At 42.0% G+C, this 9,971-nt stretch overlaps 4 non-coding genes across 4 annotated transcripts; all 4 read right to left on the bottom strand.

Annotated features, from left to right (window-relative positions):
• Positions 1–319: 319 nt before the first annotated feature.
• TRNAG-CCC (transfer RNA glycine (anticodon CCC)) lies at positions 320–390 on the bottom strand. Its single transcript has one exon. It is a non-coding gene; the product is annotated as a tRNA-Gly (tRNA).
• Positions 391–5,957: 5,567 nt separating this feature from the next.
• TRNAG-CCC (transfer RNA glycine (anticodon CCC)) lies at positions 5,958–6,028 on the bottom strand. Its single transcript has one exon. It is a non-coding gene; the product is annotated as a tRNA-Gly (tRNA).
• A 966-nt stretch (positions 6,029–6,994) lies between these two features.
• On the bottom strand, positions 6,995–7,065 carry TRNAG-CCC (transfer RNA glycine (anticodon CCC)). Its single transcript has one exon. It is a non-coding gene; the product is annotated as a tRNA-Gly (tRNA).
• A 1,728-nt stretch (positions 7,066–8,793) lies between these two features.
• Positions 8,794–8,864, bottom strand: TRNAG-CCC (transfer RNA glycine (anticodon CCC)). The gene has a single exon. It is a non-coding gene; the product is annotated as a tRNA-Gly (tRNA).
• Between the last annotated feature and the right edge of the window lie 1,107 nt (positions 8,865–9,971).

Below are 9,971 nucleotides of genomic sequence, written 5' to 3'. Positions count from 1 at the left end.
TTAAACATTCACTAAAAAGCATTGCAAAATAACACATTGCACACAAAACAGGAAACAATGTGAGCAATAAAACATTCAACCTAATCACCAAGTTATGGATAAAACGGAATTAATGGGAATACAGAGAATCAGAAGTGAAGAAATTCTAAAACCAGGAGGGGCTGAGGAACAAGAGAGAAGGATCCATACACAGGAGGAAACAACACTGAGACTAGATATAGCATCCTATTTGTAAGAAATCCCATTTATTTCATACATTTCTCTATGTAATGAAGCCTGGTATATAAGAATACAATCCAGAAAGCTGCATAAAATGATTTGCGCCAGCCGGGACTCGAACCCGAGTCGCAAGAATGGGAATCTTGCATGATACCCCTACACTACTGGCGCTGCTGTTAATGTCTTTATTTGATGGACCAGAAGGGTGAGGACAGAGCACAGTTGGGCTCAGGGAATAGGAGGGTACATCATCGGAGAAAGGGAGCCTGTGTAAGCTGGGGTTCCAAGCTGTGAGTAAACCAAGTGAGAACGCATCTAGGGGATCGCCCCTACAGCACATCAGAATCCTTTCGAAGTACACAGCTAACACCATCCTTTGTGAAGTCCCAGACAACCAACTGTTTTTAAAAGACATGACTCTACACGAGCTCCAACACTGTGCCGGCACCAACAGTGGCCCATTAATTAACCCACGGCTACCAGGACTGAATGTGTACCCAATGTATTGTATATGGACCTGTAGACGGACGTTTACAGAGGTACACACTTGGAGTCGTTTATAATGTGAAATTATAATAAGGCTTTATTGTGCCTTTTCCTTTTCATCAGGAAATTCATCCAAACACAGGGGGGGAACAAAGCTTCTATTCACTTGGGAGTATTTCTAGTGAAACACTATGCAATAATTCACATCTCCCTTAGTCAAGCAGTTCTCGCAGCCCCAAACACATAGCATGCAATAAGCAGATATAAGCAGTCTTTTAAGAATGAAAGTCTTATCTGTTCCTTGTGGTTTGGAGGGAAAATCTTCACTGTTCCTGCTTCAGCTCCCTTGTCTCCAGGGTTGGTCAGCATACAGGTTTAGAAGTTTTCCCTGTGTCTTGTAAGCAGCTCTGCTGTTTCTTCTGGCAGGGCTCAAGACTGTTGTGAGAGTCAAAGACAATCTCTGCTCTCTCTCCCAAGTTCAGCTCTCAGTCACAGCTAAGGAGTTCTCACTTCCTGTTTCAAAAGACAGGCTTTCTAAGCCATCTAATCAGGCAGGTGGTGTTTTGTTAATTGACTACCAGCAGTTAACCACCACACTGCTGGATTAGAGGCACATTACCTGAACAGGGATAAGTCCCCTGTTACATATCTCCTCTGTTTGTGGGAAGCTCGGGCTTACCACGGCCAAAGCCCATCCTTCCACTCTCATTCTAGATATCTCTGTGACTTGAATGAGAGTGGATGGAGGAAGAGAACCCTCTGTCCCGCTGGGATTGGAGCCCTTTCTCCAGTTTATTTGTGTCTCCTCCCGAAGATGCTTGAGATCAGCACTCCTCAGTCGCTCGAGGAGGACTTTTTCCACGTAAAGTCTTTTTATCTCGTGCGCGGTCATGAGATTTCTGTTGCATCGGGCACTCCTCTTTTTGTAGACAAAGTGTATGGCAACAGTTGTAGAGCAGTTAGGACTAGCCCTTAGAGTTTTCTGCTCTTTAAGCGGTCTTTCTGCAGTTTCTCCACACCACGGAGTCGCCAGTTCAGCTTCTTTGGGACCGAGTTGCACCTCCACCTCCTTTTCCCGAGAACGTCCTATTTTTTCAGCTTCCTCAGCTAAGTCTTCTGGTTTTGATTCTGCACTCCTACCTCTGTATGTTGTCTGTTGGGCAGCTGTAGGTTTGGCTGGTGCTTTCTTAGGTGGCTCAAACTTCGTAATTTTGTTTTGAAGTTGCATGGAGTCCCCAACTCTCACTGTACCCTTGTCCTCACAGGCATTAGTTACTGTGGGATACTGGTGCTTTCTCTGAGTCTGTATCAGAGTCTCCTTCATATTCTGGAGCTCTAATTTTTGTTGCCTTGTGGCGCACGATGAACTTCTTTGCTTGGGCCACAGTTACTTGTTTCAGTTTCTGGACCTTCTTGTGCTCCCTTTTGTGCTGCGTCACCTGGGTTCTAAACTTGGCTTTTAGCGTTGCTTTGGTGATGCTCAGGGTAGCCTTCAGTTTCTCATACTGCTTTGCGGGGACATACTGGGTCATCAGACGTTCCTGCAGCACTTGAATTTCTTTAGCAGCCTGCAGTTTTTCTTCCTGCAGCGTTTGCTGCTTCTCCTCAGCATACTGGAGGTGTGTACGCAGACCTTGCAGTTGGTTCTGCAGTCGGTGCTCTGCTTCAAACTTTTCCTTGACTTCTTCTGTTAACTTAAAACTGAAAGAAGAAAATTTTCAGTTTTCTGTTTTTAATCTTGAATTTTCTCCTTTTCCAGTCTCTGTATTCTTCAGGGCTTCTTTGCAGTCCTCCTTCCATTTACGCACATCTGCCTTGAGAATGACACTCTCCTGGCGTGAGACTTCCTTCTCTAGGTTGAGGGTCTGAAGCTCCTTCTGAGAGACTTTGAGATCTGTATCAAGATTGACAGTAGTTTCTTTAGCAATGTCCAGCTCCTCAGTGAGACTGTGTAGTTCCTTTCTGGAAACTTCCAGGTCTGTGCGGCAGCTGTTGGTCTCATGATGTGAGGCATCAAGCTCTATACGAAGAGTGTGAATCTCTTGCTGGAAGACTGTCATCTGCTTCAGTGCCTCCTCATACTTCTGCTTTAGCGTAGCCACCATTTTAACAGATTGGCTCTGCTTTTCATCCATGGTGGAGATAGTAGCCTTTGCAGTATCTAGCTCAGTCTTGAGATCCTCCAATTCGGTCTTGGCCGCAGAATAAATTGCGAGCACAGTTTTTTGTAGCTCAGCATTATTTTTTCTCACTCTTCCTAATTCTTCACAGAGTAGATCACAGTCATGCCTGGCAATTTTCAGGGCATCTTCAGGGCTGGTCAAGGGATCGTCACTCACTGTTTCCGGCTCCGCTTCCCTGGGATGACTAGTTGAGGGTTCCTCACTGTTGACACCGGACAGACACTTCTTTGGGGTACACGACTTCTGCCTTGGGCCCTCTGGATATTCGGTTAACCGTGGGACGAATTCTCCATTTTCTCTAGGCTGCAGGGCAACTCGGTCCCCCTTTTCCTCCACAGGATTTGCGGACGTGTCTGTTACTTCCACGGTAAGGGAAGAACCGCTTTTCTTTTTCTTCCTTTTTGATTTGGATGACACCGTCCCTGCAGGGATATTGGAGTCTCCATCTTCATTTGAAGTTTTAGCAGCTTCATTATATACGCCAGGCTTTTCTTGCAGTTGCTTTAGATGACAGAAATATTGGGTGATCTGCTGCTCCCGCTCTGTCTCCTACTGATCATATTCGTCATCAAAGGGAGCGTTTTTTTCTGTTCGTGCCGAGTTCAGGCACCCCCACCATTCTTGGGGTGTTTTGTGGGTGTGACTCGGTTCGGGTTCCCCGTAAGAGATGTCTTCCTCTTTATTGGACTGGAAGGGCCACTCTTTCGTGGGGTAGGGTTCATTACAGGAACGCTGCATCTTGTCCTCCATTTTTAGGCTATCAGGTGTAATTTTCCTCCTGACCTCAGGAGGCGCTATTGCAGCTGTTGCCACTGTATTTGCTAGAACCCCCAATTGTGGTAGTCCTACAGGTGGGCATATTTTGCTTGTAGAGGTCGTAGCTCTCACAGGCATCTCTGTAGACTTTTCTTTCTTGGATTTTTTTTTTTTTTTTTCAATATCAGCAGTACTGTGCATGCATTTTCTTATCAGGTATACAAGATGTGCAGCGGCTAGGTAAAAAAAAAAGTCTATTTGCTATACACCATTTACTTGCTGGGTGCAATCCCTCCGCTTCAGCAACAGAATTTGGTTTTCTGCCTGAGTTCAGTCATTTTCAGTCTCATCTTTGGGTATTATGGCATTCACACTTCACTTTTTGGGTGTCTGTTTTGCTCCCAAGATATATAGGCAGACTTTTTTACTTGCAGAAAAAAAAAACATTCTTTGCAGTGGACTATTTCTTTCATTCCCGGCAGGGTGACTCAACATTCAGCAATTGGCTTTGAAAACCCTTTTTCCCCTATAGGGCAATTTTACACTCAGCATTTGTTTGCTAAAAATTCCCCTGCTTCAGCAGAGTCTTGTATCAATTTTCACACTTTTCTGCATATACTCCATTCACAGCTGGTCCTATGCGGTGTGGCAACCTTTATCTGCAAAATCAGTACCACTCGTGGGTCACCATCTGTATTCACTGCTTCAGCGAAACTTTTGAAAACAACAAACACCTATCCCTTTTCAAGGGCTGACTCACTTCTTGAACCCTGACTATGGCTGGAAGGCAAAACCCCTATTTCAATGACCGTATTACACTTAGTGATAGGCAATTAAAGGTTTACCTGCTTCAGCAGTCTCTTGGGATTGGGGAAAAGAGTCCATCCGTGGTTTTTGTAAGTCTCAGTGCAGTGTAAGTTTCAGTGGTGTGTACCCCTTTAACTCTGCCTCTGCTGCATGAGAGGTTTTTTTTTTCAAGTTGTTTAGACTGTTTATAGGCAAAAAGCATAACAAAAAATTTCACATAAAAACTCCGGTCCTTTTTAATTACAAAGACACCTCTTGTCCCACCTCGGACACCATATATAGACGGATGTTCACAGAGGTACACACTTGGAGTCGTTTATAATGTGAAATTATAATAAGGCTTTATTGTGCCTTTTCCTTTTCATCAGGAAATTCATCCAAACACAGGGGGGGGGGGGGGGGACAAAGCTTCTATTCACTTGGGAGTATTTCTAGTGAAACACTATGCAATAATCTCCCTTAGTCAAGCAGTTCTCGCAGCCCCAAACACATAGCATGCAATAAGCAGATATAAGCAGTCTTTTAAGAATGAAAGTCTTATCTGTTCCTTGTGGTTTGGAGGGAAAATCTTCACTGTTCCTGCTTCAGCTCCCTTGTCTCCAGGGTTGGTCAGCATACAGGTTTAGAAGTTTTCCCTGTGTCTTGTAAGCAGCTCTGCTGTTTCTTCTGGCAGGGCTCAAGACTGTTGTGAGAGTCAAAGACAATCTCTGCTCTCTCTCCCAAGTTCAGCTCTCAGTCACAGCTAAGGAGTTCTCACTTCCTGTTTCAAAAGACAGGCTTTCTAAGCCATCTAATCAGGCAGGTGGTGTTTTGTTAATTGACTACCAGCAGTTAACCACCACACTGCTGGATTAGAGGCACATTACCTGAACAGAGATAAGTCCCCTGTTACAGGACCCCTGATTCTGAGGGCCACTGTATGTGTCCCCCTGCGTTGTCTGACCACAACCCGATTCGATGCAGCCTGAATGTTCTCAGGTACAGGGGAGGTTGAATCATGCCCCTGTCCCTTAAACATATGGGGAAATAAAGAGGGGGGTCCAAACTTTTATCACAGATGAAAAGGACAGAAAATCTATCATAATGAGCAGGTTATGTGACCGTGAGCTTTAGTGTCTGATCTCATTGCACGTGAAACAAACGAGTGTATCCAGATTGTAACATTTAAACATTCACTAAAAAGCATTGCAAAATAACACATTGCACACAAAACAGGAAACAATGTGAGCAATAAAACATTCAACCTAATCACCAAGTTATGGATAAAACGGAATTAATGGGAATACAGAGAATCAGAAGTGAAGAAATTCTAAAACCAAGAGGGGCTGAGGAAAAATGTCCAATAGATGGATAACACAAGAGAGAAAGATCCATACACAGGAGGAAACAACACTGAGACTAGATATAGCATCCTATTTGTAAGAAATCCCATTTATTTCATATATTTCTCTATGTAATGAAGCCTGGTATATAAGAATACAATCCAGAAAGCTGCATAAAATGATTTGCGCCAGCCGGGACTCGAACCCGGGTCGCAAGAATGGGAATCTTGCATGATACCCCTACACTACTGGCGCTTCTATTAATGTCTTAATTTGATGGACCAGAAGGTTGAGGACATAGCACAGCTGGGCTCAGGGAATGGGAGGGGACATCACCAGAGAAAGGGAGCCCGTGTAAGCTGGGGTTCCAAGCTGTGAGTAAACCAAGTGAGAACGCATCTAGGGGATCGCCCCTACAGCACATCACAATCCTTTCGAAGTACACAGCTAACACCATCCTTTGTGAAGTCCCAGGCCAGCAACTGTTTGTAAAACACATGACTCTACACGAGCTCCAACACTGTGCTGGCACCAACAGTGGCCCATTAGTTAGCACACAGGCTAACGGGACTGAATAAGTGACACTGTGTACCCAATGTATTGTATATGGACCCCTGATTCTGAGGGCCACTGTATGTGTCCCCCTGTGTTGTCTGACCACAACCCGATTCGATGCAGCCTGAATGTTCTCAGGTACAGGGGAGGTTGAATCATGCCCCTGTCCCTTAAACATATGGGGAAATAAAGAGGGGGGTCCAAACTTTTATCACAGATGAAAAGGACAGAAACTCTATCATAATGAGCAGGTTATGTGACCGTGAGCTTTAGTGTCTGATCTCATTGCTCGTGAAACCAACGAGTGTATCCAGATTGTAACATTTAAACATTCACTAAAAAGCATTGCAAAATAACACATTGCACACAAAACAGGAAACAATGTGAGCAATAAAACATTCAACCTAATCACCAAGTTATGGATAAAACGGAATTAATGGTAATACAGAGAATCAGAAGTGAAGAAATTCTAAAACCAGGAGGGGCTGAGGAACAATGTCCAATATAAGGATAATACAAGAGAGAAGGATCCATACACAGGAGGAAACAACACTGAGACTAGATATAGCATCCTATTTGTAAGAAATCCCATTTATTTCATACATTTCTCTATGTAATGAAGCCTGGTATATAAGAATACAATCCAGAAAGCTGCATAAAATGAACTGCGCCAGCCGGGACTCGAACGCAGGTCGCAAGAATGGGAATCTTGCATGATACCCCTACACTACTGGCGCTTAATGTGATGGTTCTGTGTGCGCCTGTCTGCCTATTCTTATTTCTTTCTAAGACGTGTGAATGTGCTAACAAGCGATATTCTATATATATATATATGTATGTTTTATCCCTTGGCACCACCAGTCCCTGGTTTATTATTATGTTTGGTTCTATTGGAATCAATTAATTTAAATTCTTTCTGGGTTCTGGTTTCTTAACCTTCGTTTATATTTATAGTGTGATGATACCCTTTAGTGTGTGTTTGAGATGAATACATATATATATATATATACATATATATATTTATATAAAACCTATATTTCATTACCAATCACTGATCAATACCTTTCACTGATCAATAAGGTGTTCAAAACAAATGATTGATTATTAAAAAGTTCAATAGCAATCACTGATCAATAAAGAGTTTAATATCATTCACATCAAATCACATCAAAATGCATCTCTATAACCAGACAAGAGTTGGGCACAGGTATGGGGGGGCGATATGTAACCTATGTTACATTACCAATCACAGATCAATACCAATCACTGATTAATAAAGCGTTCAGTACCAGCCACTGATCAATGCCAATAACTGATTAATAAGAAGTTAAATACCAATCACTAATCAATATGTATATATATTACCAATCACTGATCAATATACATATATATATTTCCAATCACTAATCAATATGTATATATATTACCAATCACTGATCAATAAGGTCAATAAATGTGAACACAAAAATGTAAAGAAAATATATAAAAAAAAAAAAAAATGGAAGACCTACACTACTGGTGCTTCTATTAATGTCTTAATTTGATGGACCAGAAGGTTGAGGACAGAGCACAGCTGGGCTCAGGGAATGGGAGGGGACATCACCGGAGAAAGGGAGCCCGTGTAAGCTGGGGTTCCAAGCTGTGAGTAAACCAAGTGAGAACGCATCTAGGGGATCGCCCCTAGAGCACATCACAATCCTTTTGAAGTACACAGCTAACACCATCCTTTGTGAAGTCCCAGGCCAGCAACTGTTTGTAAAACACATGACTCTACACGAGCTCCAACACTGTGCTGGCACCAACAGTGGCCCATTAGTTAGCACACGGGCTAACGGGACTGAATAAGTGACACTGTGTACCCAATGTATTGTATATGGACCCCTGATTCTGAGGGCCACTGTATGTGTCCCCCTGTGTTGTCTGACCACAACCCGATTCGATGCAGCCTGAATGTTCTCAGGTACAGGGGAGGTTGAATCATGCCCCTGTCCCTTAAACATATGGGGAAATAAAGAGGGGGGTCCAAACTTTTCTCACAGATGAAAAGGACAGAAACTCTATCATAATGAGCAGGTTATGTGACCGTGAGCTTTAGTGTCTGATCTCATTGCACGTGAAACAAACGAGTGTATCCAGATTGTAACATTTAAACATTCACTAAAAAGCATTGCAAAATAACACATTGCACACAAAACAGGAAACAATGTGAGCAATAAAACATTCAACCTAATCACCAAGTTATGGATAAAACGGAATTAATGGGAATACAGAGAATCAGAAGTGAAGAAATTCTAAAACCAGGAGGGGCTGAGGAACAAGAGAGAAGGATCCATACACAGGAGGAAACAACACTGAGACTAGATATAGCATCCTATTTGTAAGAAATCCCATTTATTTCATACATTTCTCTAAGTAATGAAGCCTGGTATATAAGAATACAATCCAGAAAGCTGCATAAAATGAACTGCGCCAGCCGGGACTCGAACCCGGGTCGCAAGAATGGGAATCTTGCATGATACCCCTACACTACTGGCGCTTAATGTGATGGTTCTGTGTGCACCTGTCTGCCTATTCTTATTTCGTTCTAAGACGTGTGAATGTGCTAACAAGCTATATTCTATATATATATATATATGAATGTTTTATCCCTTGGCACCACCAGTCCCTGGTTTATTATTATGTTTGGTTCTATTGGAATCAATTAATTTAAATTCTTTCTGGTTTCTGGTTTCTTAACCTTCGTTTATATTTATAGTGTGATGATACCCTTTAGTGTGTGTTTGAGATGAATACATATATATATATATATATATATATATATATATATATATATACATATATATATTTATATAAAACCTATATTTCATTACCAATCACTGATCAATACCTTTCACTGATCAATAAGGTGTTCAAAACAAATGATTGATTATTAAAAAGTTCAATAGCAATCACTGATCAATAAAGAGTTTAATATCATTCACATCAAATCACATCAAAATGCATCTCTATAACCAGACAAGAGTTGGGCACAGGTATGGGGGGGCGATATGTAACCTATGTTACATTACCAATCACAGATCAATACCAATCACTGATTAATAAAGCGTTCAGTACCAGCCACTGATCAATGCCAATAACTGATTAATAAGAAGTTAAATACCAATCACTAATCAATATGTATATATATTACCAATCACTGATCAATATACATATATATATTTCCAATCACTAATCAATATGTATATATATTACCAATCACTGATCAATAAGGTCAATAAATGTGAACACAAAAATGTAAAGAAAATATATAAAAAAAAAAAAATGGAAGACCTACACTACTGGTGCTTCTATTAATGTCTTAATTTGATGGACCAGAAGGTTGAGGACAGAGCACAGCTGGGCTCAGGGAATGAGAGGGGACATGACCGGAGAAAGGGAGCCCGTGTAAGCTGGGGTTCCAAGCTGTGAGTAAACCAAGTGAGAACGCATCTAGGGGATCGCCCCTACAGCACATCACAATCCTTTTGAAGTACACAGCTAACACCATCCTTTGTGAAGTCCCAGGCCAGCAACTGTTTGTAAAACACATGACTCTACACGAGCTCCAACACTGTGCTGGCACCAACAGTGGCCCATTAGTTAG

This window comes from Ascaphus truei, unplaced genomic scaffold (genome assembly GCF_040206685.1).
Source record: "Ascaphus truei isolate aAscTru1 unplaced genomic scaffold, aAscTru1.hap1 HAP1_SCAFFOLD_1422, whole genome shotgun sequence".
NCBI lineage: Eukaryota > Metazoa > Chordata > Amphibia > Anura > Ascaphidae > Ascaphus > Ascaphus truei.
Note: the sequence above shows the minus strand (reverse complement) of the source record. Positions and strands in the feature narration are given on the sequence as shown.